Raw genomic sequence first — 27,247 nt, 5'->3', positions numbered from 1 at the left:
TCTCTGCAAGGTGCTGATGGATGGAGGCAGTGGCCTCAACATTCTTTACGCTGAGACCTTAGCCCTCATGGGGATCAGCAAGTCTCGGCTGAGGAATGCCGCATCACCATTCCATGGAGTGGTGCCGGGACATCGCGCCCATCCCCTCAGGCAGATCGACCTGCCCGTCTGCTTCGGGACCCCGACAACTTCAGACGAGAGGTCCTCACCTTCCACGTGGCTGGCTTCCTAGGGACCTACCACGCAATCCTGGGGCGACCATGCTATGCCAAGTTCATGGTCATCCCCAACTACACTTACCTCAAGATCAAGATGCTAGGCCCGAACGACATCATCACCGTCAGCACGACGAGCCAGCACGCCTACCAGTGCGACGTAGAATGCATTGAGCAGGCAGAGGCACTGGCTGAGTCGCTGTCCGTCATCACCAGCCTCGGTGATGGTGACCAGGACATCCCCGACCCCAAGCGTCACGCCGGGAGCTTCGAGTCGGCGGAAGTCCAAGCTCGTTTTCCTCAACCCCGAGGCCTCTGAAGGCAAGGCATTGAGGATCAGCTCGAGCCTCTACCCCAAATAGGAAGTAGTGCTCGTCGACTTTCTCCGTGCAAACGCCGACGTGTTCGCGTGGAGTCCCTCGGACATGCCAGGCATACTGAGGGAAGTCACCGAGCACTCCATGGACATCCGAGGCGGCTCCAAGCCCGTGAAGCAGCGCCTGCGCTGATTCGATGAGGAGAAGCGTCGGGCCATCGGGGAGGAGATCCACAAGTTGCTGGCAGTCGGATTCATCAAGGAGGTATTCCATCTCGAATGGTTAGCTAACCCTGTACTAGTCAAAAAGAAAAATGGGAAATGGAGGATGTGTGTAGACTATACTAGTTTAAATAAAGCATGTCCTAAGAATCCTTTTCCATTACCTCATATCGACCAGATAGTTGACTCCACTGCGGGGTGTGAAACTTTGTCTTTCCTTGATGCTTACTCCGGATACCACCAAATCAAGATGAAAGAGTCTGACCAGCTCATGACTTCTTTCATCACCCCTTTCGAAATGTTCTGCTACGTAACCATGTCTTTCAGCCTTAAGAACACAGGGGCTACGTACCAGCGATGTATGCTCTAGGTCTTCAGAGACCTCATAGGCAGAACGGTAGAGGCTTACGTGGACGATGTCGTAGTCAAATCCAGGAAGGCAAGCGGCCTTGTGGCCGACCTGGATAAAACGTTCCGATGCCTCAGGGCTAAAGGGATCAGACTGAACCCCGAAAAATGCGTTTTCGGGGTCCCCCAAGGCATGCTCCTCGGGTTCATAGTGTCTAAGCGAGGGATCGAGGCCAACCCCGAAAAGGTCTCGGCCATCGCAAGTATGGGCCCGATCTGTAACCTAAAGGGAGTACAGAGAGTCATGGGATGCCTAGCTTCCCTCAGTCGTTTCATCTCCCATCTCGGGGAGAAAGGGCTACCTCTGTATAGGTTACTCAGAAAATCCGAGCATTTTTCCTGGACCCCCGAGGCCCAGGAAGCCCTTAACAAACTCAAGGCCTTGCTTACCAACCCTCCCATCTTGGTACCCCCCGCCGAGGGGGAACCATTGCTCCTCTATGTCACAGCCACCGATCAGGTGGCCAGCGTAGCTATCGTGGTCGAAAGAAAGGAAGAAGGGCATGCCCTACCGGTCCAAAGACCGGTGTACTTCGTTAGTGAGGTACTGTCCGATACGAAGACCTGATACCCCCAAATCCAAAAACTACTCTATGCGGTAGTTTTAGCCCGACGCAAGCTCCGCCATTACTTTGAATCACATCCGGTCTCGGTAGTATCATCTTTCCCTCTGGGAGAGGTGATTCAAAACTGGGAGGCTAATGGCAGAATTGCTAAGTGGGCTATAGAGCTTATGGGTGATGGGATCACCTATGAGCCTCGGAAAGCTATAAAATCCCAAGTTCTAGCAGATTTCGTAGCTGAGTGGACGGGAACCCAACTCCCTCCACCACAGATCCAGTCTGAATGCTGGACCTTATACTTCGACGGGTCCCTGATGAAAACTAGGGCCAGCACAGGCCTCGTCTTCATCTCGCCCCTCGGGGTAAGGGTGCGATACGCGATCCGACTCCACTTCCCTGCCTCAAACAATGTGGCGGAGTATGAGGCCCTTGTTAATGGTCTCCACATCACGATCGAGCTTGGGATCAAGCGACTCGACGTCTGAGGCGACTCCAGACTCATCATCGACCAAGTCATGAAAGAGTCCAACTGCCACGACCCCAAGATGGATACGTACTGCAAGGCAGTCCGACGCCTGGAGGAAAAGTTTGACAGCCTCGAGCTTAAGCACGTCTTAAGAAAATTCAATGAGGCCGCCGACACACTTGCCAAAATGGCATCCGAGCGGGCCACGGTCCCTCCGGATGTCTTTCTCAGTGACCTCTACAAGCCTTCCATCGACTACAAAGATGACGGGGGCTCGGATCCACCCCCGGTTGACACGGGTCTTGACCCCGAATCCACCGCGGCTCCAGAGCTAGAGGCCATGGACATTGAGTCCGAGCCACCCGCGCCCGATGATTTACCGGACTGGCGCTACCCGCTGCTGCAACGCCTTGTCGACGGCACCTTGCCCCCAGACCAAGCTGAGGCACGGCGTGTAGCTCGTTGCGCCAAGACTTTCTTACTTCTCGACGGAGAGATGTACAAGCGCAGCCCCTCGGGCATTCTTATGTGTTGCATCACCCGCCAAGAAGGAGTCAAGCTCCTTGAGGACATACACTCGGGGGCTTGTGGCCACCATGTTGTGCCTCGGACGCTAGTGGGAAATGCCTTCCGACAAGGCTTCTACTGGCCTACTGCTGTGGCCAATGCCACACAGATCGTGAAGACCTGTGAAGGATGCCAGTTTTACACTCGGCAGATTCACCTCCCTGCCCAGGCTCTGCAAACGATCCCCATCACTTGGCCCTTTGCTGTTTGGGGCCTCGACCTCGTCGGGCCTCTGCAAAAGGCGCCTGGGGGCTTCACCCACTTGCTTGTCGCGATCGACAAATTCTCCAAGTGGATTGAGGTCCGACCCATCACAAGGATCAAGGCCGAACAAGCGGTGCTGTTCTTCACAGATATTATCCATCGATTTGGGGTACCCAACTCCATAATCACTGACAACGGCACACAGTTCACCGGATGAAAATTCCTGGAGTTCTGCGACAGGCACCACATACGTGTGGACTGGGCAGCAGTGGCTCACCCAAAGACCAATGGCCAGGTAAAACGTGCCAATGGCATGATCCTCCAAGGCCTGAAGCCCAAGATCTTCAACCGGTTGGACAAGTTCGGAAAAAGGTGGCTCAAAGAGTTACGAGCCGTGATGTGGAGTCTAAGGACTTCCTGAAGCCGAGCCACAGGTTTCACCCTCTTCTTTATGGTTTATGGGTCTGAGGCTGTTCTCCCCACGGATCTAGAGTACGGGTCTCCAAGGGTACAAGCCTACGACGAAAACAGCTGCAAGACATTCCAAGAAGACGTGCTGGATCAGCTGGATGAGGCTAGAGATGTAGCTCTCCTACACTCCGCCAAGTACCAGCAGGCCCTCCGACGTTACCACGCTCGAAGAGTCTGAGGCCGAGCCTTTCAAGTCAGCGACTTGGTGCTAAGGCTCAGACAAAGCAACAAGGGTCGTCACAAGTTCACGCCTCCCTGGGAAGGACCCTTCGTCATCGCCGAAGTCCTCCGACCTGGCACATACAAGCTCGCCAACGAAGCAGGAGAGCTCTTCAAAAATGCATGGAACATAGAACAGCTACATCGCTTCTACCCTTAGAATTTTGTAAAGATATCCTTTTGTTCATTACCACGGAAAAATAACGAAAATTCGAATCATAAGTTTGTTTCCCTTTAGAGAGTAAGCCTCGGCTCTGCCCGGCAGAATCCGAGCCTCCCTCGGGGGCTACACGGGGGGAACCCCCTATGGCAACTCCAAAACTTCTTTCTTTTTTCGCACAAGTTAAAGCGCCCCGACCCAAGGTCTTTCTTTCATTTCCTAAAGGAATTTAAAAAGCCGCAGATTCATTGCCTAAATCTTAAGAAGGCGTGAGCCCGAGGAAAGATCCGTGCCCACGGGCTAGGATGACCTCCACTCACCCCCTAGGATCGGGAGACGGATCCAGACTTCTAAATTACTAAGGAGAGAAAAAAGACTTAGGCTCGGGACGCTCTGACTAAGTGCAGATCCTAAGAGGCTCACCCGACCCCGCGCTGCCGAGGTCGGGTCGGCACAGGGAAAAAGATAACAAAAAACATAAGGGAAATCCTAAACAAGAACAATCATATTAACATTCATATTCAAACATCAAGGTTCCATAGAAAACAAGGCCCATCGGCCTTTAATGATCTTAAACAAAAGACAACTAACTACAAGGGTCTCACTGCCCTGACTCTCTAGGCCTCTGCGTGCTGAGGGGAGGAAGCTCCACTTCGGCGTCAAAGAAGGCGGCCAGAACATCCCCCAGGGCATCCACGGCGTCACCAAGCTTCTGCAGTTCCTCCTAGGCCTCCGTCTCGTCATCACGGAGGACGTAGCCCTCACTAACTGCCGGCAAATCAATGCCGACGTAGTGAGAGCTCACCACCGCCAGGGCTTTCTTCACCCCAGCGTGGAGTGCTTCCCTCAACCTCTCCCTGGCTCGGGAGTATAAAGCCTCGACGCGGCTCCGCAGAGACGACCCCGGTGCACTCGCTGCCACCCCGAGCCCCTCACATGCAGAGGCGACCACGGCCTCCAGCGCCGAGCGGTTAGCCACCTCGGCATCGAGGGACTTCTTTAGGGCGTCGGCGACAGAGGCTTCCTCAGCCACCTTCTTCTCTAGCTCTGTCGAAAAAACAGAACGAAAAGACGAAAGTCAGGAAAATCAGACCGCACATCAAAAAAGCAAAGGTAAAAAAGCAACTCTTACCTTAAGCCCGCTTCCGATTCTCCTCCGAGCGCCGATGCCAGAGGGCCACCTCGCCCTGGGCCCTAGAAAGGTCGGCCTGGGCTTGGTTAAGAGCAAGATCCCTCTCGGTGAGCAAAGCCTCTACCCGAGCGATCTCGCCTTTATACCTCTCGGCGGCGGCACCTTGCTCTTGGGATTCTAGGGTAAGATCGCTAACCCTCTTTTCCAAGGGCACGACCTTCTCCCGGGCTTCCTGAGCCTCGGTTGAAAGAGCCGAGCACTTCTACCGAAGCTCAGCAAAGATCTCGCACCCTTTCGCGAGCTCCCCCTCGGCCGCCTCCCAGGCAGCCTTCTCATTCTCGCCGGTCCCCTAGGCGTCCCGTTCCCTGCGGAGGAAAATTGACTTCTCTAGGGACGTGGCCTTGAGCGCCTGCGAGATCGGATATTGCGCAAGGAGTTAATTCAAAGAAACAAATGAAAGACACTTTATAAAAGGGAAGGAAGTCTTACCTGTGCGAGCTTGTACATGTCCCGGCTCACGAGCTCAGACGCTCGGTTGATGGCCTCGACGCTGGCACGTCCGCACGCATCCCGACCCTGCCAGAGGTAGGCCTCCGACGGGTCATCCAGAACAAATCTAGCCCTCCCCTCTGGATCGTCGAGGTCGGGCCAGACCACAGGGCTCTTACCCCACGGCGCATCGCTCCCTCCTTCTCTTGTGGGGGCCTCGGGTCGGGCCAGGCCCTTCCCACGGAGCCCTTCGGGAAGCACCGTGCTGAGTGCCGGGTCGACCCGGCCTCCCTCGGACTGCCCGGGCCGACCCTGACACCCTAGATTGGCATCCCCCGGAGGGGGAATGGCCCCAAGAGCCAGGACTGTTTCCCACGGCTCTAGGGGCCTCGGCGTCTCCGCCTCCCTCGCCGGGGGATCCGGTGTTTTCCGCCTCATCTCCTCCCCCCCACATCATGGGCGCGCTCGTCCTCTTCGTGGCTCAAGGGGGGCGGCGACCTAGGCCTCGCTGACCCAGGGGTCAATTGTGCCCCCCTCTTCACGGCCTTCAGGGGGAAAGCCCCACTGAAGCCACTTTGTGCTTCCGGCTGATGGGGAATGACGCAAATAAGAAGAAAGAGAAAAACAAAAAATTAAAAGTAAGATAAAAAACTAGTACACACCTTGCTCGGGGGGCGACGCTCTTCTGGGAGCTTAGGGCTCCCTGGGCGCCTCCAGGAGCGCTTGGGGTCGGCGGGTGAACCCCCGTCTCCCCTACGGTTGGCGCAGGGGCCCCGACGTCGGTCCCGGCCCGCGGCGCCTCTCCCAAGGCTACGGGGGCATATTGGACCCGCCGCCCGGCGCCCTCTCCCCCTCTTGGGGACCTAGGGGGACAGAGCCCTCTTGTGGGGCTCCGTCCTCTTCATCATCTACAATAATATAGGGGGCGATTCTCTCGCCCCCCGGTGCTTGAGACCCCTCGGGGGCCTCCGACCCCCCTCGGGCCCTCGACCCCTCTGGGATCTCGATCCCCCCGCCGGCAGGGGGAATCACTTCATCCTCCTCCTCCTCGTCCACCAGCTCGTTGAGCCAGTGCGTATCCCCCCGCCCTCTATCTCCGAGACCAAAGTCTCGGGAGACTCGGGTGCAGGGAGCCCCGCCTTCTCAGCCTCGCGGCGGTTCTTGTTGGTGATCTCGCGGCGTTGCGCCTTCCTAGCGCTCTTCGCCTTCTTCGCCTCCTTGGCCTTCTTCCGCTCCTCGTTCCAAGCCCGATTCTTGGCCCGGAGCTCCTTGTCCTCCGAAACCGGGGGCAGGGAGTCCTTCACGATCCCCATTCCCTGCAGACGAGCGGCAATCAAGGCTGAGGCAAGGAAGAAGGGAAACGGGTGCGAAATCAAAGACAAAAGCGGTGTCTTACCCGAGAAATGTAACCTTTCTCGGGGCGCATCGGCACCACCCGAGAATCCTTCACATCCGAGTGCGTGGTCCTCGAGACCCGGGAGGCTATCTCCGACGTGGGCACTGGCGCCTCCAGCATCTGCGTCCCGACCCAGGGGACCTCCCGGGTCATCTCCCACATGAACGCCCTCCGCTGCGCCAGCAGTAGCAGGCTCCGCTTGTGGAAGGCCGTCGCCACGGTGGCCGCGGTAACCCTGGCTTGACGAAGCTTCTCGAGGCCCTCGAGAAGGGCGTCGAGCCTCCTCTGCTCCTCTGCGGGGGCGCCCCACCCCCACTTTGCGGGGCACTCGACCACCATCTTCCCGGTATACTTCGGGAGCAGCCTGCCGTCATTCTAGAGGTAGAACCACCCGTTCTGCCACCCTCGGTTCGACGTAGGCATGTTACTCCGAATGTATTGGTGGGAGCGCGACTGGCGGAGCTGCAGCGTGCAACTGCCGGCCCGCAGGGGTCTCCTCTCCCCTCCCTCCTTGTGGGAAGACATATCCGCCTTGAAGAGGTGAAGCCAGAGGTTCTAGTGGGGAGGGACCCCCAGGAACCCCTCGCACATCGTGGCGAAGACGGCCGCCTGCATTATGAAGTTGGGGTTGAGGTTGTGCAGCTCCACCCCGTAGTAGTGGAGTATGGCCCGGATGAGCCATCCGGTGGGTGTTCCGAACCCCCGCTCCAGGAATGACAGGAAGCAAACCACATAGCCCGGAGGCGGGTTTGGCTCCCTGTCGCCCACCGGGGGAACAATCCACTCTGGCGCACCCTCACCCGAAATAGGGCAGAGAAGTCCGCCCTTCACACGCGCCTCCAGCGCGGACCTAGTCACATTGCAGGGAGGTCACGCATCATCGCCGACCATGGCAGCTACAAAGATTGGGCGCTTAGAGGAAGAAGGGGCGACGGCGGAAGATTTGGATGCAAAGGGGGCAGGTGAACAAGGGCAGGTAAAAATGATGAAACACCCCCGCGGCAGCTTTTATAGAAGGAGCGCGCCACGGCTTCGCCCCCCACGCAAAGGATCAACGAGGAAAAAAGCAACCGCCGTCGGTCTCATTAATCAGGTGAAAGACTCGAAGCGCCCACTTCTCCCGATTCTCACGCCCACTGCGCCCACGCGTGCATTTATTTCGCAGGCAAAACGTTATATCCGTCTGAGGTGCAACAGCATGACCATTCCAACTCCCTATGCGAGTCGCCTCAAAAGGGGCGCCCTGAAAAGTTACATCACGGCGGTTTCTTACAGGGCAAGCGGCGCCCGACCCCCTGCTATGCCCGAGCAAAGCAGCAGGGCGGTTTCTATCAGGGTAAGCTCCGTCTCTCCCGACCCCGCTACCGCGATCAATCTGAAACCTTCCAAGGTAAAAAATCCCCCGGCCATGGCCACCTATGTTCCAAAGGTTGCGAGCCTGACCCATCGAACGGGTTCAAACAGTCGCCTCAGGATGACCGAGCGAGGGATGACTGAGGATGAGCACAATAGAGGCCGTGGTCCGAGCCCCCAGGGGATTGGCGCATCCTTGCCAGTCGTATCTGAGACCCATGCGGGTGTCACGAGAGTGGGATCCCATCGAGGGAGGCACCGAGCCCTCAGAACCTATCGAACGGTTCTGACATCCACCGTGACTGCCCTCGGGTATTTCGAGATGTGCCCATAGGGCCACCAGCCGACCCCTATCGAATGGGACTCGGACATCCACTTGGATTTACCCGCTTGCAGCTCCCGGGGAACGTCGATACTCGCCCATCGAGGGTAGTTCGGCGTCACCCACCCTCCTCCGAGCGAAAGGATGAATGAGGGACGTAACAACAAGACGGGAAAGAAACTGATCGACCCTTGTGGGGAAAGGGCTCGGGGGCTTCCCCGCATAAGGGGAACAGGCACTGCGTGTAAAGAACATGTAACCTATCCTTTTGTTGACACCGTTTTTGGGCACGTGTCTAGGATGGCAGGATAAGGTGGCAGTACGATGTTTACAAGGTGAGTTGCCGATGAGGATGGTTGCCGATGAGGGAGAAGTTGAACGTGACTAAGTCTACAGGCAGTGATATTGTGCCGATGGCTAGATAAGAAAGTCTGCCGATGACTATGGCAAAGGGTCTGCCGATGATGCAAAGAGGGAGTCCGGAAGCTACCGATCGTTGTGTGGAGGAGTTTCGGTTTGTCACGAGGGATAGTTTTGTTATTTCCTTAATTATTTACATCGTTTTGTATACGGATTCCGTGTAGTTGGGAATTCGAATTCTAATCGTGTTTGGTTGTAGCTCTTTTGAGCAGGGTATAAATATAGACCCTAGGGCCTTGTAATGAGACATCTATCAATCAATCAAACACACGTTTTTACTCATACTCCAGCATCTACTTTTCGACGACTTCGTCATATTTTTTTTTCCTTTTATTACGAGTTCTTAGGAATTCGTCGACTTAAGCTCGGCGTATTCTCGAGTTCCGCGTGAGTACCTCTTAGCCGTGACATCCGGGCGCATCGCTGTTGTCAGGACTAAAGTATTCGAGTTATCACCTTTGCCAATAGTAAGGTCAAATCGGCTGGCACGCCTTAACGTTTGAATCGGGTATTAGCCCTTTGTGTTTGCAGATCTTTTTTGCATCAACACATCTTTTGGCACGCTCGGTGGGACCAGATTCAAGATCAAGATCAACATGTCGATCTCTAACCTCGATCAGGAGAACGTCATCCCCGTGACGGAGGCCAACCTCAAGGATGAGCAGAAGCAAGCTATTGCCCAAGCCATGGAAGAGTTTAAGCAGCAATGCCTGAGGTCTTTCAGCATAAACAGGAGCGGCGAAGTGGTCCAGAAAGATGCACTGCTGGCACCACGGCAGGTTACCTTCGACGCCAATCCTGGCAAGCTTCAAGATATGGTTGACAATGCCATCAATCGAGCGTTGATCAACCAAGCTGGTGTACTGTCTAATACGGTTTTCAATGCCGTGGCAAGAACTTTCAAGGAAGGACAAATCCCACCAAATTATGTGGGCCCCTCTCATCATCAGCCAACGGCACCAGAGGTCACGGCTCCATCGGCCGCTTTGACGGCTGCGAGTGCACAATCTGCCGTCCCTCCAAGTACATCGGGAGCTACTGATGCGCTATCTATGCCGATGACAACCAACCCACAGACTTCAATTGGGCAGCATAAACTGACGACGGATATGTTGGCATCGGCAATGTCAGGGTTGACTCTTCCTCCTAACTGGTGGGGTTACGGTATGCCTCCAGAGTTGACACCAGGAACATCACAAATAACTGACATGAGGGGCAAGACTCCTATGACATCGGCGCCTCCCAATGCGCCGGTGAACCAGAGTCCTCGGTACACTACGACTACTACTGCAAGGCCTCACACTGGAAATCCTCAAGACTCAATGTTCCAGATGCCTAACGCATCGGCAGAGTCGATGCTGATGCAACAGAGGTCTATGGCCCAATCGGGGTATGTCAATTCAATGATGGTGTTGACGGTCCTTAAGTACTAAAATTAATAATCAAATAAACATGAAAAAGGATCAATATGAAACAAACATCTAGAATTAGGGTTTTATCTGACAGAATTCCACGAGTTTTGGTGTTTATCTATTTCTGCAGGGGTTTATCAGAAAATATGGAGAGAAGGCCCACATGTCATGTTTACAACGAGATAATTACGTGCCGCGCAATTTTACTCCATCTAGAAGGATCCAGAAGCCACGGGAACGAACGGGACGCGATTCGGGCTCGGGGGCTGGGCGGCCGCCCACCCCCCTTGGGCGCCCGCCCAGGTGGAGAGTCCAATCAGGACTCTGCTTCGGGACAATCCTCCACCGACCTAAAGGATCAATCTAAACCATACAATCTATGTCGGTTTGATCCAATGGCTCACGTTCACTTGAGGGGACTATAAAACCAGACCCCCTGGCCCCTGGAGGAGAGGAGGAGAAATCATTATTCAGAGGTAGCCATCAAAGTTAGGGTTTAGATCTCTCTCCCACAGAGAATTAGAATTAGCTACTCCCTAATCCTTCAAGTTTAGAGGTTGATTAGATAGCAATTAGAGAAGTAGAGCACTACGCTCTGGATTCGGATCTTCGGTAATAAAGATTGGTATTATTCATATCTTTCTCTAATTCTATTGTTCTAATTGCATTATGTCTCTAACTATTATGTTCTTAGTTTGCTCTAGTTCTATATTTGATATAGTTCTAATTGATAATGAGTTTATGTATAAGTTTGCAAAGCGCTTAGCTCTTGACGCGAGGGAGTTAGGTGATAGATCACATGTGAGCGTGGTGCTTAGATGTTATTTATCTGCAAATGTATCCTATTGGCCGGGTCGTGTGGTAGTTCACGATAGTGACAGCTTCGTTGATTCTTATATAGTCCACCCTCCGTTGATAGGACAGGCAAAACCGGTATTGTGGAGTAAGTCATGCGATGTTCTGATTTACTTTATCAATGTTCCTTATACATGAATGAAGAGTCTTTTATGCTATATATGATCTTGTAGATAACTAGAGTAGATTATGACTTAGTAGTTAGTAGATGACTTAGAATCCATTCTCTAGCTAATCCGACATCACCTACATATATGAGGAGTAGTCTATTTTCTAATCGCTGTGCTCTTTATCCCATGAACTTATACTTTATTATCATTATCTTTATGGTTTACCCCCTGCTAAAGTAAGTGACTGTGTGACGAGTTTCTCATTAGTAATCATGTTCTTGCAAGTTTATCTCTAGTCTATGCCTTGATAGATTTTACCCCCTTTGATTTAATTCCATCTTCCTCAGATCCCTAAGCAAAATTATAAATAACGATACCTGGAATACTTATCCTGGTGAAATGCTACAATGAGGTGTTTTATCTGTGCGCTTGCGGATAGAATAGATTATTTTCTAGAGAGCCTTTACATTTATAAATACCTTTGTACACTCTGGCGCCATGCTAGGGATGACAACCTAGTATCTAAGTGGTGTTAGCTAGTGTCAACAAGCATTTCTGGCGCCGTTGCCGGGGAGCTATAGGACTTATAGGATCTATAGGACATGTTAGAATTATAAGAATTATGAGTCTCAGGAATAAGTCATAAAAGGGAACAAAGGAGTAATATTAAGGGAAGCCAGAAAATCAATCAAGGTTATTCATATAAAATTTTAGACTAGACTATAGAGAAATAATTGCATAAAACAGCTACTAAGTGAGAAATCATAACAAGGCACCGCTGCTTTGGCAGGTTCACCCTGTTGTTTTTCTATGTTTATATTTTTATACAGGGTATAACAGGATTGACTTTGGGTGCATTCAACTCTTCATCATCAGAACCAAAGCAATCAAGAGAAGAAGAAGCTAGTTACCAATTGCTGAAGCTATGGCACACAAGACCTTGCAAGAATTCTCTGCTCCAAGTCTTGACAACATTCCAACCGGTCCAAGATTTGCAGTAGAAGAAGGAATACCCGAGTTTGAGCTCAAGTCAAGCCTCATCAATTTGGTACAAGCTACACAATTCAGGGGAAAGGCACATGAAGATGCCAGTGCACACTTGCAGAATTTCTTAGAGATTGGAAGCACAATCCACATCAACGGAGTTGACAAAGACGTCATACTGCTTCGCCTTTTTCCATTCTCATTAGAAGGAAAAGCGAGGAAGTGGTTCTACACTCATCAAGATAACATCAACAACTGGACGAACTTGTCAGATGCCTTTCTATCAAAGTTTTTCCCTATAGGCAAAACAACTGCCTTAAGAGGAAATATTGTCAGTTTCCAACAGCAGAAGACAGAAGCCATTTCAGAAGCATGGGAGCGTTTTCAAGGATACATATCAGATTGTCCTCACCATTGAATGGTCACATGGTTACTTATGCATACCTTCTACCATGGATTAACCCAGAAGGCTCGTGAGTGCATAGATGCATCTGCTAAAGGATCATTCTTGGAGCTTACAACTGGAAAAGCAGAGATACTTTTGGATAAGATAGCAGAAAATCAAAGCTGGTTCCAAGATAAAGCTCAACAATGTCATCAAACTGAAGAAATACCAGAAGAAGTAAAAGCATTATCAAGTAAGATGGAAAATTTGCTCCATTGGATTGACCAGAGGGCCAAGTTCAAAGAAGATCAAAGGGCCATTGAGACAGCATACAAATATCAACCAACTTCGAGTCAACCCAATAGCAAAGGTAGGAATTCAGGTAATACTATCAAGCAACTTTCATTAATTGCTCAACAAACCAAAATTAATGATCAAGTTAAACAAAGGCTAGATACAAATGAATCATCTCTAAAAGATATATACAATAAAATGGATTTTCTACTAACCGCCTTTGATGAGCAAAACACTCTTAATAAAAGGGTAGAGCTTAAATTAATAAAGATAGCTGCTGCACTGCCTGTTGCTACTAACATTGAGCAGGTAAAGAATATAACTACTAGAGGAGGTAAAGCTACCAGAGATCCACCATACCCAAAAGAGAAACAAAGAACATCAGCACCAGTGCAACCAGTAGTGATAGAAGAAGAAAGCCCAGTTGAAGCAGAAGATCTGCTACGACCACCGAGAACTGGAGAAATAAGGAAAGATTTTTACGACACCAACTATTTGCCATTTCCCAGAAGAAACAGAGGACTGCAGTCGGATGAGCAGTTTGGTAAGTTTGTAGAGATCATTCAGAAATTATATGTCAACATACCTCTGCTCGATGCCATACAGGTACCTACATATGCAAAGTACATCAGAGATATTCTTAACAAGAAGAGACCACTGCCCACCACTAAGGTTATCAAGCTGACAGAAGAATGTAGTGCGGCCATCCTCAATAAGCCACCAAAGAAGAAGGAAGATCCCGGATGTCCCACTATAGATTGCTCGATCGGAAACCAACACTTCAACAATGCACTTTGTGATCTCGGAGCAAGTGTCAGTGTGATGCCAGCATCAGTCTACAAAAAGCTTGATCATGCAACCTTAGAACCAACATCAATGTGCCTACAACTAGCGGATCAATCGGTTCGACACCCGTTGGGCATCGCCGAGAACATTCCAGTCAAGATCAGAGATTTCCTGGTGCCAGTAGACTTCGTAGTACTGGACATGAGTCCTGACTCAAAAGTATCCATCATCCTTGGAAGGCCATTTCTGAGCACTGCCAATGCCCACATTGATGTCGGGAAGGGAGAAATCAAGTTCAACATAAACGGTCAAGAAGAACACTTCACATTCAAACCCAGACCAGAGAGAGACTCTACAGTGAAGGAAGTTCATGAAGAACCACTGGAGACACCATCTCCGGAGGAAGGAAACTCAGAAGATTAAAAGATTTGGAGGTCCAACTTGGGGGACCTAAAAATCCCAAACCCTCACCGGGAGGTAAATCGGTATTTATCCGCATTATCAATTTTCTCATTCTTGCATAATTAATTCTTGCATTAGTCATAGCATTGTTATAATAATCAAAAAGCCCCATATAAATAATATTTGTGGTGTGTAACAACCCATATTTATTATTGTGGAGGCACAAAAATATTTTCCATTATCATTTTCAATAAGTTTTAATTCTCATAGATTTTCCTGCATTATATTTATATTCTAGAAGCATGACCCACACTCTTTGGGTCCCACATGTCATACACTTCACCTCACATACATCCCATCACATAATTTCATCCACCAATATATTTCCACTCACCTGACATCTTTCCACCGTCCAACCATTACCAACACAACATTATTTTGCGTGAGATCAAAGCAAGGAAGCAAGTGGAGGAAGCACACCCAGGATGGACACCAGGGGTGGGCGCCCGCCCACCTACCTTGGGCGCCCGCCCTGTCCCCTGCTCAGCCTATAAAAGGCCACCTCCAGCTTTCCTTCTCTTCACACAAATACTTCAGAAAACCACACAAAACTCAGTTTCCCGAGAAGGAGCTTTTGTAGTAAAGAGAAGAGAGTAGAGAGAAAGAGGAGAGTGGAAGGGAAGGTTGGAGTTCTTTTGAGAAAATGATTATCAACTAGCAAGTAGTGAACCTGTTGTCTAAGCGGAAGTAAAAGTTGTTTAGGGAGAGGCTCTACCAAAATAGAAATTTGTCTTGAACAATTAATCCCTGGACTACTGACACTCCGGACAGCTGACCACTAACATTTTATCTCACATTTTCCACCAGTTGTGTTTTTGCCAACTTTTGTTTGCAGGATGTTTAAGAAGGTGAAGAATGCAGGGAAGGCTATCAAGAACATTGGTACAAGGAGTTCATCCCGACACTCCTCACAACCATCAGAGATGAGTGTCGATCCAACACCCACACAAGCTCCGTCATCTTCATCAGGTCAGCAAGTTAAGGTCCTTCTCAAGATAGGAGACCTAGGACTGAAGACTCGAAGAGAGAAGGAAGTCTATCAGCAACTAAAGAACAAAGATTTCATTCACACCCCTACTATCGATCCAATCCTACTACGAGAAACAGGTATGGACACTGAATTTGACTTAATTTTTCAAATGATGGGTTGGACAAATTTTTGGAATATAACTGAGCTGGGTTCTCGTCTTCTCACCCTCGAATTTCTTTGCACTTTACAATACTATGAGGGGGGAATTGTTTTTCGGATGTTCAAACAGGAAATTATGTTATCCTGGAGAGAGCTAAGCGACCATCTTGGTTTCTCTTCAAGATGCATCCTGAACATTGACTCCGATTTACCCAATTTTGAGAGACACCAGTTTGGAGAGAAATATCTAGAGATAATTTTTACAGTCAAGCCCGAACCAGTGACATGGAACACCCCACTCTTAGGATGTTCCACAAATGGCTTGGGTACAATCTTTTCTATCGTGACGATATTAGGAAAGTAAGAGTAGGAGATTTACAACTTTTATATGCTGCTATTAGTAAAGTACCTACTTCACCTGTTACATTATTAGTTTCACATTGGCTTAGTATACCTAGTCTTCAGGGACCAGTAGGATGTACTTCACTTATCACTCATCTAGCCACTAATCTTCACTTACTAGAAAACTCATCATTGGACTTCATAGAAGAATTAAGAATTTACCATGGCTATGACACATTTAGACAAGCTCGGATGTTAAAGAAAGAGGGGAACATAATGTATATGCTATATGATGATAAAGGCAAGATTCGGTTACCTAACCCGAACCTTGGCCTCTACGCTGTATAAAACTTTTTGATTGAGATTGCAACAACACCAGTGAACCAGAGAACTCCACAGCGAGTGGCATCTGAAAGGATAACCACTCACCGAGAACGCACTTGGTATGGAGCTGACCCTGGACCAGAAGAAGCAGCACACCTGCATTATTGCGATTACAATCCACGAGTCCTTCGAGACCCATGGGCTCGATATGCACAACCACAAGAGCCAACTGAGGAGACATGGCCGGAGAGCCAAGATCACCAGTGGACAAACCCGCCTTTTCATACGGGCAGGTACTCCACTGATCCATATGGAGCTTCAGGATCCAGACCTCCACCCCAATTTGATGCAGGACGATACTCCGACGCCTCCTACGCCTTCACAAATGACTACTATCAAGAGGCCGGTGCTTTCTTCACTCGTACCGACAACACCCTCCTCGACATCCAGAACACGCAAGCAGAACATGGAAGACTCCTGGAAGAACAACAAAAATGGAACCAGGACCATGCCGCTACAGTAGAAGAGCTAAGACAAGATACAATAACAATGAACGACAACATCACAACCATGATGCGGTTCTGGAACATCGGGTAAGACCGACGGCAACATCCAGCTTGGGGGAGTTCCTCCCTAATTTATCAAGTAAGTTTCTATTTACTCTTCTTATTTATTCTATTCTATTTTAGTATTTAATTTATCTTAAAAAGAAAAACTTAGAAAACCAAATAAATACTTTCTTGCTTTAATTTACTGCACTTTATAAACATGAAAACAAAATAAAAAGAGTGTGTAGATAAGTGTGTTTTATTTTTCTGCTAAGTTTAATCTCTAAAAAAAATATAAAAAGACCAAAAATATGCATGATGGAAATGATGAACAGTTGCTCTGTTTGCTTACTTACAAGTGCCTAGCTTTTATATTAGAGTTCTTCCAGGAATTACTAAAACTGAAATTACTATCTTTGGGAAGCATAAAACTAAAGTCTAGGTAAGAGAAAGGCATGATATAAAATTGAGCTACTGTTTATCTTGTTCCTACTACACTAAGTTCTAGAGATTTATTTTGAAAACTTACAAATCACATGTTGAGTTCCTAGCATAACAAACTACCTACCACAGCCATACTTGCTATAACATCTTTTACTACACTTACATTGAGTTTGATCGAGCTGTGTTGACCCTTAGGAGCTTTTCATGTGATTAAGTTAAGATATTCACTTGCACACATCTACCACAGCATTCATCATCAATCATTAAAATTGCTAAAAATATTATCACTCACTGTCCCGAATATTGTTATTCTCTCTCTCTAAAAAGATTCAATGCAGAAGAGGCATGGGTTATGCAAAAATATGCGAGGAAATAAAAAGGGGCAAGTGCCCGGAACCTCAGAAAAGAAAGAAAAAGAGTGAGATGAGAGGTAAAAATGGACAAGTGTCCGAAGTAGAATTAGGGGTACAAAAATGCCCACTTGAGCGGAAAAAATGGACAAGTGTCCGACAGTAGAATTAGGGGTATTTACTATCCACCTGAAAAAAAAAAGAGATAGCCCATGTTCTCCCAAAGCAAAGATCAAAGAAGAGGAGAGATAGCAATATGAGGAGCAATGAGAACTAAGTTTCATTGTCACTTATGCATTTTCACCATCACTATCATTTACTCCATCACACATGCACATCTTGATTTAATTATATGCTGAGTTCCTTTGGATCCATGGCTCGATTAGACAACATATGTATGAGCTGTTTTTCACTCCTATGAGCTCCACTTAAACATTCCATTAGCTATAGGTAAGTGACATTATGGTAAGGATCCACAAATACTACATATAGAGAGACTTGAGAGAATCATTGCTGGGAACTCTGAGTTTTATTTTGAAAACTTATGAAAAACTCTAGAACAAAGGTGAAGTATAGACAGGAGGGATAGTGCTTGACTTAACTATTTTGTCTTTCGATTACTTAAGATTTAAGTGCAGGTACTAAACTCCATAACACTTCACTCTAATATGGAAGAATTTTTTTATAAAAGCATGTGTGCCTGTCAGGAAAGAAAACATCGAAGCAACTCCTGATCCGTCTGAGTTTAGCTATTTGCTCAGGGACGAGCAAAGGGTAAGCTTGGGGGAGTTTGTTGATGGTCCTTAAGTACTAAAATTAATAATCAAATAAACATGAAAAAGGATCAATATGAAACAAACATCTAGAATTAGGGTTTTATCTGACAGAATTCCACGAGTTTTGGTGTTTATCTATTTCTGCAGGGGTTTATCAGAAAATATGGAGAGAAGGCCCACATGTCATGTTTACAACGAGATAATTACGTGCCGCGCAATTTTACTCCATCTAGAAGGATCCAGAAGCCACGGGAACGAACGGGACGCGATTCGGGCTCGGGGGCTGGGCGGCCGCCCACCCCCCTTGGGCGCCCGCCCAGGTGGAGAGTCCAATCAGGACTCTGCTTCGGGACAATCCTCCACCGACCTAAAGGATCAATCTAAACCATACAATCTATGTCGGTTTGATCCAATGGCTCACGTTCACTTGAGGGGACTATAAAACCAGACCCCCTGGCCCCTGGAGGAGAGGAGGAGAAATCATTATTCAGAGGTAGCCATCAAAGTTAGGGTTTAGAGCTTCTCTCCCACAGAGAATTAGAATTAGCTACTCCCTAATCCTTCAAGTTTAGAGGTTGATTAGATAGCAATTAGAGAAGTAGAGCACTACGCTCTGGATTCGGATCTTCGGTAATAAAGATTGGTATTATTCATATCTTTCTCTAATTCTATTGTTCTAATTGCATTATGTCTCTAACTATTATGTTCTTAGTTTGCTCTAGTTCTATATTTGATATAGTTCTAATTGATAATGAGTTTATGTATAAGTTTGCAAAGCGCTTAGCTCTTGACGCGAGGGAGTTAGGTGATAGATCACATGTGAGCGTGGTGCTTAGATGTTATTTATCTGCAAATGTATCCTATTGGCCGAGTCGTGTGGTAGTTCACGATAGTGACAGCTTCGTTGATTCTTATATAGTCCACCCTCCGTTGATAGGACAGGCAGAACCGGTATTGTGGAGTAAGTCATGCGATGTTCTGATTTACTTTATCAATGTTCCTTATACATGAATGAAGAGTCTTTTATGCTATATATGATCTTGTAGATAACTAGAGTAGATTATGACTTAGTAGTTAGTAGATGACTTAGAATCCATTCTCTAGCTAATCCGACATCACCTACATATATGAGGAGTAGTCTATTTTCTAATCGCTGTGCTCTTTATCCCATGAACTTATACTTTATTATCATTATCTTTATGGTTTACCCCCTGCTAAAGTAAGTGACTGTGTGACGAGTTTCTCATTAGTAATCATGTTCTTGCAAGTTTATCTCTAGTCTATGCCTTGATAGATTTTACCCCCTTTGATTTAATTCCATCTTCCTCAGATCCCTAAGCAAAATTATAAATAACGATACCTGGAATACTTATCCTGGTGAAATGCTACAATGAGGTGTTTTATCTGTGCGCTTGCGGATAGAATAGATTATTTTCTAGAGAGCCTTTACATTTATAAATACCTTTGTACACTCTGGCGCCATGCTAGGGATGACAACCTAGTATCTAAGTGGTGTTAGCTAGTGTCAACAGATGGTACCCAATTACCAATCATCGGCAGCACCTATGCCGATGAACGCTAATAATGGATGGCTTGGACAGCAAGTCTTTCCACAATCGCCCCCGCAGAGTTACCAGACTACAGGATTCCAGCAAGGGCAAGTCTATCCCGGGTTCCAAGGTCAGGGGATTCCCAACCAGCCAATGAATTTCGGACAGCAACTCGGGGGACAGCAACTCGGGGGACAGCAACTTGGAGGACAGCCAATCGGTGGACAGCAGTTTGGTGGACCGCAGATTGGAGGGCAGGTGATCAATCCAATGTTCCGTGCAGATCACGTCCCGAACAGACACGTGGAGGTTCGCCACCAAGTGCCAGATCCGCAGCCGCCTCATCGGCAAGATGCCGATGCATATTGGGCCGATAAGATTGCTGAAGTACTGAGGGAACAATTTGGGATAAAACCCAAAGTCAACACTTACTCTTATCGGACGCCGTATCCTCCCGCATATGATTTGATCCCGCTTCCACATCGGTACAAGGTACCAGACTTTACCAAATTTTCCGGGCAGGATGACACGTCAACCATGGAGCATGTCAACAGGTTCATCATTCAATGTGGAGAAGCTGGTAACAGGGACGAATTGAGGGTTCGTCTATTTTCATCGTCATTATCTGGATCGGCCTTTACTTGGTTCATATCATTACCTCCCAACTCAGTGATTACTTGGGCCGATCTGGAGAAACAATTCCACAAATACTTCTTCTCCGGGGTTCATGAGAAGAAGATCACCGACTTGGTCAAGTTGAGACAGCGCAATGATGAATCAGTTGAAGGTTTCGTGCAGAGGATACGGGAAGTTAAGAATAAATGCTATAGTCTCGTTCTAGATGATTGGCAGCTAGCCGATTTGGCTTTCCAGGGTTTATTGCCACACATCAGGGATAAGTATGCTTCTCAGGAGTTTGAAAGCTTAAGTCATTTGGTGCAGAGGATTTCTGATCAGGATGTCAAGCCTTTTGAACCCAAAAGAGCATGGAACAAGAAAGTATCATTTGTTGATGAGGCAGCGAGCTCCGATTCTGATGAGGAACCAGTCATCGGCTTGGCAGAGTGGGTGAAAAATAAGAAGCCGATGTCCTGTCCTTTTGGGCAGAAAGAGCCAGAGAAGTTCGCTTTTGACACTGCTAAGGCCGATAAGATATTTGATTTTCTACTCCAGGAAGGTCAAATCAAGCTGTCTCCTAATCACATGATCCCATCGGCTGAGGAGTTGAAGAGAATGAGATATTGCAAGTGGCATAATGCAACTTCTCATGACACTAATGAATGCAAAGTTTTCAGACAACAGCTGCAATCGGTAATAGAGTCTGGGAGGATTAAGTTTGACAGTTCCAAGGCCCAGAAGCCGATGAAGATAGACCAACATCCTTTCCCGACAAACATGTTGGATGCCAAGGGGAAGGCCAAAGTCTTAACATCAGAAACAGCCGAGAGGAGTGCATCGGTAGATCCTCAGCATCAAGTTACTACTGCCGATGCAAGAAGTAAGGGCTTGGTCCAGGAGGGAACTAGCTCAGGAAGGCCTCCTCGGTCTGGTATCGTTATAACTCATAGAAGGCCTCGGGAGAATTGGCAGCAACGGGAAGATCGGTATCGACGCCAACAAGAGGATTACCGACGGGAAGAAGAAAGACGCCGACAGGAATGGAATCGACATAGAGATCATTGGAACTGCCCGTTCTTCATCCATTGTTGGGAGGAAAATATTAAGCTTCCTACTGTTAGAGACTGTCCTGAGTGCAATGGTTATGATCGGTATGACAGGACTGATCGGCGTTATCATGATGACAATCGGCGATTTGATGGGCCGATCAGAGGAAGAGCGTCAGTTCATGATCGGCTGGGGGGCAGGCTCAGCGTGCACGATAGGCTTGGCAGTCGTGTCCAATATTTTCCCAGAAACCAGGAAGAACTCGAGGAGATGGCTAATTCACGAGTTCCCGATGACTTCATATTTTGCAGGGATGCTAACACGCATCGGGTGGAGTCAAGGGAGTATCGACGCCCAGCAGCAAGGCAGAGGCCACTTCCTCCATGGTGTCCGGAAGGGTTGACGAAGACACAGAAAAGGAGATTGTAGCGTGAAAGGCAAGAGGAGCTGAACAAGGGCGAAAATTCTAGAAATCAGCAGCCATCAGACACCAAGAGGGAAAGTCCATCGGCAGGAGTTAACATGGTCTTTATGTTGCCGATGGAGTTTCTTGCACCATCTAGTGATGATGAGTTGGAATTTTCTGATCAAATAGCTCAGCTGGCTCTAGATCCGATGACAGCCATCTTTGAGAAACCTGCCGATGACGAGAGGCAGCATCTCAAGGCTCTGTTCGTCAAAGGGAGGGTTGATGGGCAGCCAATGACCAAGATCCTAGTTGATGGTGGAGCTGCTATTAATATTATGCCATATGCAGTATATCGGAAGCTTGGGAAAGGGGATCAGGATTTGACCAAGACCGATATGATGCTCAAGGATTTTGAAGGAAATGTGTCTCCAGTCAAGGGGGCAATATGTGTGGAGTTGACCATCGGCAGCAAAACCTTGCCGACAACTTTCTTCGTGATCAGTGGAAAAGGTGCTTACAATTTACTGTTGGGAAGAGATTGGATTCATGCCAATTGTTGCATCCCATCCACAATGCACCAATGCTTGGTTCAGTGGGTAGGTGACAAGATTGAGATTGTCCTAGGAGATTCTTCTTATGTTATTGCATCGGCAGAGGCGGATACTTATGAGAGGACTAGGTGCATTTCAGGGGAAGCTTGGGAGAAAGATTTTCTCAAAGTTACCGATTACGAGATTCCACCGATCCAAGCAGTCGGTTCTGACGACGGTTTTTAATGGATAGATTCGCCGATGATGGAAAATTAGGCTAGGGATTCACATCGGCCGATGATTTGATAGAAGTAGATATAGGTAGTGGTGATAAGCCTAGGCCTACTTTTATTAGTGCTAAATTAGATCCTGAGTGTAAGCAACAATTGACTAGTTTGTTGAAGGAATATAAAGATTGCTTTGCTTGGGATTATACCGAGATGCCTGGTTTAGACCGATCAATTGTTGAACATCGGTTACCCATCAAATCTGGATTTCGGCCACATCAGCAGCCAGCTCGCCGATGTAATCCTAACATTCTACCTGATATTAAGGCCGAAATTACCAAACTCATTGAAGCTAAGTTTATTCGGCAATGTCGGTATGCCGAATGGATTTCCAATGTTGTTCCGGTTTACAAGAAAAACGGGAAGCTTCGGGTGTGCATTGATTTCAGGAATCTCAATAAAGCTACGCCGATGGATGGATACCCAATGCCTGTTGCCGATCTATTGGTAGACGCTGCGGCTGGTCATCGGGTCATCAGCTTTATGGACGGCAATGCAGGATACAATCAAATATTCATGGCAGAGGAAGATATTCCAAAAACCGCATTTAGGTGTCCTGGTCATGTTGGATTATTTGAATGGATAGTCATGACCTTTGGGTTGAAGAATGCTGGTGCTACTTATCAAAGGGCCATGAATTTTATATTTCATGAGTTCATCGGCAAGCTGGTGGAGATCTATATTGATGATGTGGTGGTTAAGTCTGGGGATTTCTCGAAGCACCTTGCCGACTTACAAAAGGTGTTAGAATGCACAAGGAAGCGTGGGTTGAAGATGAATCCCAATAAGTGTGCATTTGGTGTATCGGCAGGGCAGTTTCTTGGTTTCATGGTGCATCAAAGGGGGATTGAAATCAGTCGAAGATCTGTTGATGCCATCAATAAGATAGTAGCCCCTACCAACAAAACTGAACTCCAGTCTTTGATCGGCAAGGTAAATTTTATCAGGAGATTTATATCCAATCTGTCTGGTAAGATTCGTGCTTTCAGTCCTCTTCTTAAATTGAAAGCCGATCAAGAATTTATTTGGGGAAAAGAGCAGCAGTTGGCTTTGGATGAAATCAAGAAATATCTAGTGAATCCTCCAGTTCTAGTTCCACCTCAACAAGGAAAGCCCTTCAGATTGTATTTATCTACCGATGGGACGGTTATCGGTTCAGCTTTGGTCCAAGAATTTGAAGGGAAAGAGAGGGTAATTTACTACTTGAGTAGGAGGTTGATTGATGCTGAAACCAGGTATTCGGCCATCGAGAAATTATGCCTATGCTTGTATTTTTCGTGTATCAAACTAAGGCATTACCTGCTATCGGCCGAATGCACTGTTATTTGCAAAGACGACGTGGTCCGGTACATGCTATCCATGCCGATTATGAGTGGTAGGATCGGTAAATGGATTTTAGCGCTATCGGAGTTCGATTTGCGTTACGAATCGGCTAAGGCGGTCAAGGGGCAGATTATGGCCGATTTTGTGACTCAGCATTGCAGTGTAGTGGAAACCTTGGAAATTGTACCCTGGACGCTCTTCTTTGATGGATCTACCTGTGACCGGGGGGCAGGAATCGGCATTGTATTAATTTCCCCTAAGGGGAGGAAGTATGAGTTTTCCTTGCCGATTGTTGCCACATCGACAAATAATCAGGCTGAGTATCAGGCTCTGATCAAGGGATTGGAGTTGTTAAGAGAAGTTCGTGCTGATGCTGTTGAAATCTTCGAGGATTCTATGTTGGTTATAAATCAATTGGCTGGGAGCTATGAATGCCGAAGTGAAGTTCTCATAACTTATTTTGAGAGAAGTATGCAACTGTTAAAGGAATTCAAGGATTTCCGATTAGAGCATGTTCCCCGATTGCATAATGAAGACGCCAATCGGTTAGCTCAGCATGCATCGGGATATCAGCCAATGATTAATGCAATATCGGCAATCGGTGCCGATGATTGGAGGAAAGAGATTATTGATTATCTAAAAGATCCATCCAAAAAAGTTGAAAGACGGGTTCGATTTCAAGCAACCAAGTATGTGCTTCTTGAAGATGAATTGTATTATCGAACTATCGACGGAATTCTTCTCCAATGCTTGGGTGATGATGAAGCTAGAAGTTTGATGGGGGAAATCCATGAAGGAGTGTGTGGAGCGCATCAGTCAGCTTTTAAGATGAAGTGGATGATTCGAAGGAATGGATATTTTTGGCCGACCATACTTGAGGATTGTTTTAAATATTTCAAGGGATGTCAAGGTTGTCAAAAGTTTGGTAATATCCAGAGAGTACCCGCATCGGCTATGAATCCTATAATAAAGCCTTGGCCGTTCCGGGGATGGGCCATCGATCTGATCGGCCAGATTTATCCACCATCTAGCAAAGGGCATAAGTTCATTCTAGTTGCCACTGATTATTTCACTAAGTGGGTTGAAGCTATTCCTTTGAAGAAAGTCACATCGGCCAATATGATTGATTTTGTGAAGGAGCATATTATTTACCGATTTGGGATTCCCCAAACGATTACTACCGATCAGGGCACCATGTTCACATCGGGGGAGTTTGATGAATTCGCAATCGGTATGGGGATTAAAGTGTTGAATTCTTCTCCTTATTATGCTCAAGCCAATGGGCAGGCCGAAGCGTCTAACAAAGGAATTATCAAGCTTATTAAACGAAAGATTGAAGAAAATCCTAAGCGGTGGCATACATTATTAAATGAAGCATTGTGGTCTTATCGGATGGCTTGTCATGGATCAACCAAGGTGTCACCCTATCAATTGGTGTATGGACATGATGCGGTGTTGCCTTGGGAAATTAAGGTTGGATCTAGGCGATTATCTTTTCAAGATCAATTAACTGCCGACGATTATGCCACTTTGATGACCGATGAATTGGATGATCTAGCAGGGCATCGGTTAAAAGCTTTAATGAGTATAGAAGAAAATAAGAAGAGAGTTGCTAGATGGTATGATAAGAAAGTCAAGGTTAAAGAGTTTGCCGATGGGGATTTGGTATGGAAATTAATTTTACCAATTGGGACTAAAAGTTCGAAGTTTGGAAAGTGGTCTCCTAATTGGGAAGGTCCTTATCGGATAAGTCGATCGGCTCCTGGTAATGCCTACATTTTAGAAACCCTCGAAGGAGTTGAATTTCCCAGAGCATTAAACGACAAATATTTAAAGAAGTACTACCCTAGTATATGGGTCGATGCATAGAAGTTTAGGTGCCGATAACACTCCTATCGGCTGGATCCAAATGTTTGTGGACAAAACTTGGTGTTTCAAAAGTTTAGGTGCCGATAACAGTCCTATCGGCTAGACTAAAAGCTGAGGAAGCAGGAAAGCACAGATATAATGCCGATGGAAACTCTATGTGTTAAGCAGCGCCTGGATTGCCGATATAGCGCGTAGCTGAATTTGGTTGGCTGCTTCTATCTCCTTGATGTCATCATCGGCAGAACCTTCTATCGGCTTCAGCTTCTTCTTCAGTTGGAGTGCCTTGCGACCATGAGCGTTTCGCTCGTGCCCAAGAAGCCTGATGGTCTCTGGCAATTGGCTCTCTTCCTGTTGGGCTTGGGACAGGGCGTTCTCCACTTCCTTGAGCTCCGCCAACAGGGACTCTCTTCTTGCCGATAGATCGGATATCTTCTGCTTCAGTGCGTCTCCAGAAGATCTCAGGATACCGATGTTCTTGTGCTTCTCATCGGTCAAAAGCTTCTCTTTCCTCATTTCATCGGAGAGTTGAGTCTGAGCGGCTCTATCGGCAAGACGCCGAGAAGCTCTTTGGTACTGCAGCTGGCGACTCTCCAGATGAGCGGCTTGGAACAGGATTTCTTCAACATCGGTTGGGATTTGGCCTCTGAGAGTTCTGAACAGGGTCTTGGTAGGGTCGGAATCATCGACCAATTGCGCTGTGTCCTGGTGAAGGAGAGCTGACAATTCTTCCAGCCTGACCCTGATCTCTGCCGATGTAATGCCGACTGTCTGAGAAGAGCTTGTTTCTTCACCTTCTTCTTCAGAGAGATCGATGGCGAAGGAGAACAGGCTATCGGGAGAATCTTGTTCCTGGGAGGGAAAGCAAAGTTAGCTCATATTCAGAGAATCGGCAAATAATGATAACGGTAAACGGTAACTTACTTGCTTCAAAGCGATCTCTTGTCTTTGACTGAGAAGTGCTGACGGAGCTGCAGGCTGATCGGCCAAAGATGCCGATGGAACTACAGGTTGATCGGCTGAGATTGCCGATGGAACGATATCAGCTGAAAGAAGACGAGGAGTTATGAGACTAAATGAGAGTAAGTTCATCGGCAGCGGTATTGTTAAAGTATGTTACCTGGAGGAGGAACAATGGTTGTCTGAATCGGGAGAACCGCCGATGGTATAATTGGACCCACCGAGCCAGTTGTTTGTTCACCCACGTCAGCTGATGTACCTTCTGTTTGAGGTCCTTCCTGCTAGGGTTCTTCTATCTGTGGTGCTTCCTGCATAGGTTGGGGAGACGGTGCTTGTTGTGGCTGGGCTTCTGGAGAAGAAGGAGAAGACTCCACCGGAATTGGAGACACCGGAGGAGGAGGGGGAGTTGCTACCTTCTGGCGCTTTGTTCCAGTCTTAGCACCTGTGGTGCCCTTTCTCTTTGGTTGGCTAGACTGGGGGGCATCGGCACTTTCGCGCCTGGCTTTCGCCGATACGCCGGTTTGCTGCAATAA

The sequence above is a fragment of the Sorghum bicolor genome, chromosome 8 (assembly GCF_000003195.3).
Source record: "Sorghum bicolor cultivar BTx623 chromosome 8, Sorghum_bicolor_NCBIv3, whole genome shotgun sequence".
In the NCBI taxonomy this organism is placed as follows: Eukaryota; Viridiplantae; Streptophyta; class Magnoliopsida; order Poales; family Poaceae; genus Sorghum; species Sorghum bicolor.
This window is presented reverse-complemented; position numbering follows the sequence as displayed.